This window comes from Rattus norvegicus, chromosome 5 (assembly GCF_036323735.1).
Source record: "Rattus norvegicus strain BN/NHsdMcwi chromosome 5, GRCr8, whole genome shotgun sequence".
NCBI classification, from domain to species: domain Eukaryota; kingdom Metazoa; phylum Chordata; class Mammalia; order Rodentia; family Muridae; genus Rattus; species Rattus norvegicus.
In genome coordinates this window covers 144,609,135-144,615,165 of record NC_086023.1, presented here as the reverse complement: position 1 = coordinate 144,615,165, position 6,031 = coordinate 144,609,135, and the positions used below count along the sequence as shown (strand labels likewise).

General features: G+C 45.9%; 1 non-coding gene and 1 pseudogene across 1 annotated transcript; both read left to right on the top strand.

The window, feature by feature from the left end:
- Window positions 958-1,328, top strand: Rpl37a-ps1 (ribosomal protein L37A, pseudogene 1; annotated as a pseudogene).
- On the top strand, window positions 4,636-4,716 carry Trnal-aag18 (transfer RNA leucine (anticodon AAG) 18). Its single transcript has one exon. It is a non-coding gene; the product is annotated as a tRNA-Leu (tRNA).
- Window positions 4,717-6,031: the final 1,315 nt, after the last annotated feature.

Genomic DNA, 6,031 nt, shown 5'->3' with positions numbered 1-6,031 from the left:
AAGCCCTCTACCACTGAGCTAAATCCCCAGCCCCTCCCCGATTTCTTGATGTGTGAATCTTCCCAGGCAGCTCCACAGCTGTTCTTGGAGATAAAGGCAGCATCTTTGCCATCATTGCCATCTCCTGTCGAGCTTTGGTGAAGACACTTCCAAGAATATGGGATAGAAGTAAATGCTAAGGCAAAAAAAAAATTATTATAAATAAGTACACTATAGCTGTCTTCAGACACACCAGAAGAGGGCATCAGATCTCATTACAGATGGTTGCGAGCCACCACGTGGTTGCTGGGACTTGAACTCAGGTCCTCTGGAAGAGCAATTAGTGCTCTTAACCACTGAGCCATCTCTCTAGCCCGCAATTTTATTACTGTGTGTGCCCATGTCATGGAGTGTGTATGGAGGTCAGAGGACAGCTCCATGGTGTCGGCTTTGTAGAACTGGTACTCTCCTTCCGTTTGGGTTCTGGGGGTCTACCTCAGGTTAGAAGTAACTGCACCACCTCATTGGTGCTGTAGCATAAGTTATAGATCCAGGGCAAATGTAATGTACATACTTGTCATCGAAGCATGATTAGCGACAACCTTGACTTGATTATCCCCTGTTGTCCTCCATAGACAAGGTAGCACGGGCTCTGTTTTGCTGGGGACAACACTGGTTTAAGGGATGTTTCCTGCTGAGACAGTTTTCTGGCTCATCGCCAATCAGTATTTTGCAGACAGGCCAGGTCTCCTACTTTATACAAGTGCATTGTTGAGATTAGCCACTGTTCATTGAGCTGCTGAGATTCCTTTTCTGTTTTCTTTCTTTTCCCTCCAGTGTTCTGATTTTCTCCCTCTCACTTGCACACCCTTTGCATGTGTATGAAAGTGTGCATGTGCATTTGAGTGTTTATGTGTACACACACATGTACAGGGGTGAAGGCCAGAGGTCAACCTTTCGTGTTGTTCTTAAAGACAGCTTTTTCTCTTCGGGCTTGGGCTTCGGTTCCGGCGACATGGCTAAACGCACCAAGAAGGTCGGGATCGTCGGAAAATACGGGACCCGCTATGGTGCCTCCCTCCGGAAAATGGTGAAGAAAATTGAAATCAGCCAGCACGCTAAGTACACTTGCTTCTTCTGTGGCAAGACCAAGATGAAGAGACGAGCCGTTGGCATCTGGCATTGTGGTTCCTGCATGAAAACAGTGGCCGGCGGGGCCTGGACCTACAATACCACTTCTGCAGTCACAGTGAAGTCTGCCATCAGAAGACTGAAGGAACTGAAGGACCAGTAGAAGCACCTCCTGAGACTTGCCTGGTCTGCAATAAATGGGCTAATTTACACAACAACAACAACAAAAAAAAAAAAAAGACAGCTTTTTGCCTTTAAAAAAAAATGTTGGGGGCTGGGGATTTAGCTCAGTGGTAGAGCGCTTACCTAGGAAGTGCAAGGCCCTGGGTTCGGTCCCCAGCTCCGAAAAAAAGAACCAAAAAAAAAAAAAAAAAAAAATGTTGGTGTTGGGGATTTAGCTCAGTGGTAGAGCGCTTGCCTAGCAAGCACAAGGCCCTGGGTTCGGTCCCTAGCTCCGAAAAAAAAAAAAAAGAAAAAATGTTTTTAAGATGTATTTTATTTTCTATGTATGAATGTACGTATATGCATATTGTGCATATACCTACATGTAGATACACTATACACACAATACGCATACATATATGTATATGCACCTTGTGCATGCCTGCTGCCTGCAGAGACCAGAAAAGGTGCGGATTCCTCTAGAATTATACTTTCATGCAGTTGTAAGCCTGTAAGCCAGCTGGTGAGCACTGGGAGGCAAACCCTGTGGTCTGCAAGCGAAGCAAGTGCTCTTAACCACTGGGCCATCTCTCCAGGCCTCACCTTGTGGTTTTGAGCCAAAACTCTCTCACTGGGACCTGGACTTGTAGGTTAGACTTGGATGGCTGCCCAGTGTGCCTCAGGGAGCATCTTGTCTCCATCCCCCTCTCCCCCTCCCCTCCACTCCACCAGTGTTTCATATATCACCACACCCACCCTTCTACTTGGACTCTGTCAGGATTGAACCTAAATCCTCCTTTTCAAGGCACAATCCCGTGAGCAACTGAGCTATCCCCCTAGCTTGTTATTTTAAAGCAGTATCTCACCGTCTAGCCCAGACTATTCACCAGCTTACTGTACATCTAATCTTAAACTTGAAGCAATCCTCCTGCCTCAGCCTCTCAAGTGCTGGGTTTATAGAAGTAAGCCACCATGCTCAGCTAACCATCACTATTTTTTTAACTACGTTTTTTTATTTATTTAGACAAGGTCTGGCTACCTTTGAGCTCCCAGACCCTCTCTCTGGAGAAGTGTAATCACAGGTGTACACCCTCATGCCTGGCTACATAGTTGTTATTTCTTCCTCATGAGTAATGGGATCGTTGATGTATCCAGGGCTTTAAATGCTAAATGATTCAACCTAAGGGAACAAAGGATACTCGGTTGGGCTTTTCCTTCATACATGGTGTGGAGCACCGTTTCCCTCCCACCTGTGGGACTGAAGGTGTAGCTCAGGGGTAGAACTCGCCTAGTAGGGGCTAGTTTCCAAATCCAACTTTGGGGCTGAAAATAAAAATCAGCTACAGCTATCTGACTTAGGAGTGGCGGGGGGGGGGGGGGGGAGAATTGATGAAAATGATTGCTTAGGTTCTGTTAGTTTTTGTTTTTGTTTGTTTCTTTGTTTGTGTTTTCTTGAGACAGGGTTTCTCTCTGTCTGGAACTCACTCTGTAGACCAGGCTGGCCTCAAACTCAGAGATCCTCCTGCCTCTGCCTCCTGAGTGCAGATTAAAGATGGGCACGGCTACCTTCTGGACGGTTTTAATTTTTTTTTCTTTTTCTCTTTTTTTTATTAAATGTTACTTATCTGAGTACACCATAGCTGTCTTCAGACACACCAGAAGAGGGCACCAGATCTCACTGCAGTTGGCTGTGAGCCACCCCGTGGTTGCTGGGAATTGAACTTTATTTTTTCTCTTCTGTGTTAATCCTGTGTAGGTATGCACGTTTGTTCGCAGATGTATTAGCATGTAGGTATTAGCATGTGAATGTAGGTGCCTGAGGAGATGGAGTTCCAGGGAGTTTTTCCTGTGCTTGACCTGGGTGCCTCGAATCATCAGAAAGAGCAAATACATGCTCTTAATCAAAAGCCATCTCCCCAGCTCCGGAAAAAAAAAAAAAAGCCATCTCTCCAACCTAACTTCACTTTCTCCAACAATAGAAACTGAAGCTAGGTCCTCATACATGCTGGGCAAGTGTCGTGCCTTCCATATAGCCTAAGCCTTCCTTTTACTTCTTGAGTCAGGTGCACTAGTTGCCTTGGTTGAGCTTGAATTCGTCCTGTAGTCTAAGTGAGTCTTTGAACTTTCACAGTCTTGCCAAGGGGCGATAATTATGCCAGGCCTGACTGTACTTCCTTCCTTCCGTTTGTTTTCCTTCCCTGACAGCAGAGGTAACAGTAACTCCCTCACAGCATCGTTGAGAAGGCTAGACACTAGTAGTTTTAGGAGAGGCTGCGGTCCCTGGGCCTGGGAAATCTTAGGTACTCTGTAGATGCAGCATCTCCAGTCTCTTGGAGCTCACATGAATAAAGTAATGAAAAGACAGATCCTGAATCGGTGTGTCCATCATCTGAAAAACGCTCAGGGACCAAGACTCCCGGTAAATGTAAGTCCCGATGTTGCCTGTGTTCAAAGCAAAGACAGTGCTTGATGAAGGAAGCGTTACTCCTGGGCTGCATTAAGCCTCTCTGTTGTTCCACATAATGGATGACTTACACTAGGTAATCGTTAGAGTTGTTCCAGGCACATTACTCAGGCAAGGGACGGTGGGCAGCGGCGAGTCTTCCTAAACCACACACTCTCACGGCCCGGGTTAACTGCATCTCTCCGCTCTCTTGTATCTTTGTGAATCCCTCCCAAAGACCCAGGCTGTCCACTGGCCTCAGGATTCGCGGCAGACCGCAGGGAAGGGCCAAGTACAAAAAGAGGAGGTTGGATTCTAAACAAACACAAGTCTGAGAGGGCAGAGGTAAAATAGGTCTGAGGAGGGAAATAAAGAAGCGTTAAGTGGGCTTTCTGGAAAAGATCCACAAAGGCCAGAGGTTAGGCTTCTAGTCTAGCGAGCTAACCTCCGCCCCTCCCCCAAGCCTTCTTCCCAGTGCTGAATTTAGAGCAAGCAGCAAGCCACGTGCTGGCTGCCTGCTCAGCGCCCCAGGGAGAGAGGATTCAAGGGAGCTGGAGGATCTGCCCGTTCAGGCTGCTTTGCACAGTTGGACACTGTGGTTTGGTAAGAACAGATGCCTCTAGGTCCTGATGTCCTGAAACTCTGAGCAGCGTCTTTGTAAAACTGGACTGAATGCAAGCATATACCCTATCCCTTTGGGTCTTGGTTTGTGCCCTGCTGGTTGTCCTCCTCATCGCCCACCAGAAGCAAACGGCCTCTCTCCTTTCTTGTTTTGCAATTCCTCTCTTTAAGTAAAATCACCACAGCCTCATAAATCATAAATCTGTAACCTTTGATCCTAAATAAGCTCAAAACCCATGATTCGCTGAAGAATGACATACCCCAGACTCAAACAGTATGTAAACGCAGAGAGTGTTTTATTCGGGGTTGGGGATTTAGCTCAGCGGTAGAGCGCTTGCCTAAGAAGCGCAAGGCCCTGGGTTCGATCCCCAGCTCCGAAAAAAAGAACCAAAAAAAAAAAAAAAAGAGTGTTTTATTCTGCAGAAGAGCAGCACGCTGGGGTCTCCCCATTGCCAAGGTAGAGAGACAACCAAGTGAACTTGCAGGGCTGATTTAAAGCATATCAGAGAATTCAGGGATAGGCGATCTCTCTGTTAATCTGTTGGGTCCATCTCTGTGGACATTCCATTAACTGTGTGTGGGGACTGGAAACTTGCTGGGGAGGTCTGGAGGTCTGGAAGTAGATGAGGAAGTCTGGAAACTGCTGGTGACCAGTTCATTGTCCTTGCCTCAGGCCAGGTGGTGGGATAGCTTCTGAGGACTGGACTTGCCTACTTCTTGGAAACAAAGATTTAGGCCTAGTCTCCTTAACTGCCAATTAGAAGTGTCATGGAATCACCTTAGCCTTCTCACCCTTAAATCTAAAACACTAATACTTCCAATCCTTTACTGGGATGTTTTCCATAAGAAAATTTCTTTGGGTTGTTTTTCATCCTCTAAAGGAACTGACTATATTCAGTTTCTTAAAACAAAACAAACCAACCAACCAAACAAACAAACAAACAAAAAACTGGGCTGGAGAGATGGCTCAGCGGTTAAGAGCACTGACTGATGTTCCAGAGGTCATGAGTTCAATTCCTAGAAACCACACAGTGGCTCACAATTGATCCAATGCCCTCTTTTGGAGTGTCTGAAGAGACTGACAGTGTACTCATATACATTAAATGAAAATATTAAAAGAAACAAAAGCAAAAAACAAAGCAGACAAAGATGTCTAATGAATAAATACAAACTTTTTTGATATTAGTTTTGAGTGTGTCAGAACAGTTGTGAGCCACACCAAGTGGGTGCTGAAACTCAAACCTGTGTTCTCTGGGAGACTAATGAACACTCTTAACCACTTGGACTCACTGTGAAGCCTAGGTTAGCCTCAAACTTTTGCCAATGCTCTTGCCTCAGCCTCCTGAGCCTTAGGATTATAATGAACTACCACCCCTCCCAGACTCCCTTGGGATGCTTTTTGGATTTTGTTAATATATTTTTAAAATTTAAAAACACATAGAGCATGGCCTTGAACCCATGATTCTCCCACCTCTACTTTCCCAAGAACAATGTTCTTGACTACATCTAACTAAAGAACACTTCAGTACCAACTGAGATTGTTACGTGGATCATGAGGTACATTGTATGTGTGGGTGTGTGTGTGCAAGTGCTCTCAAAGGCCAAAAGGTAGTGTCTGGGGCCCTGGAGCTGGGGTTACAGGTGGCTGTGAGTTGCCCAACATAGGCGCTGGGAATTGAACTAAGGTCCTTTGGA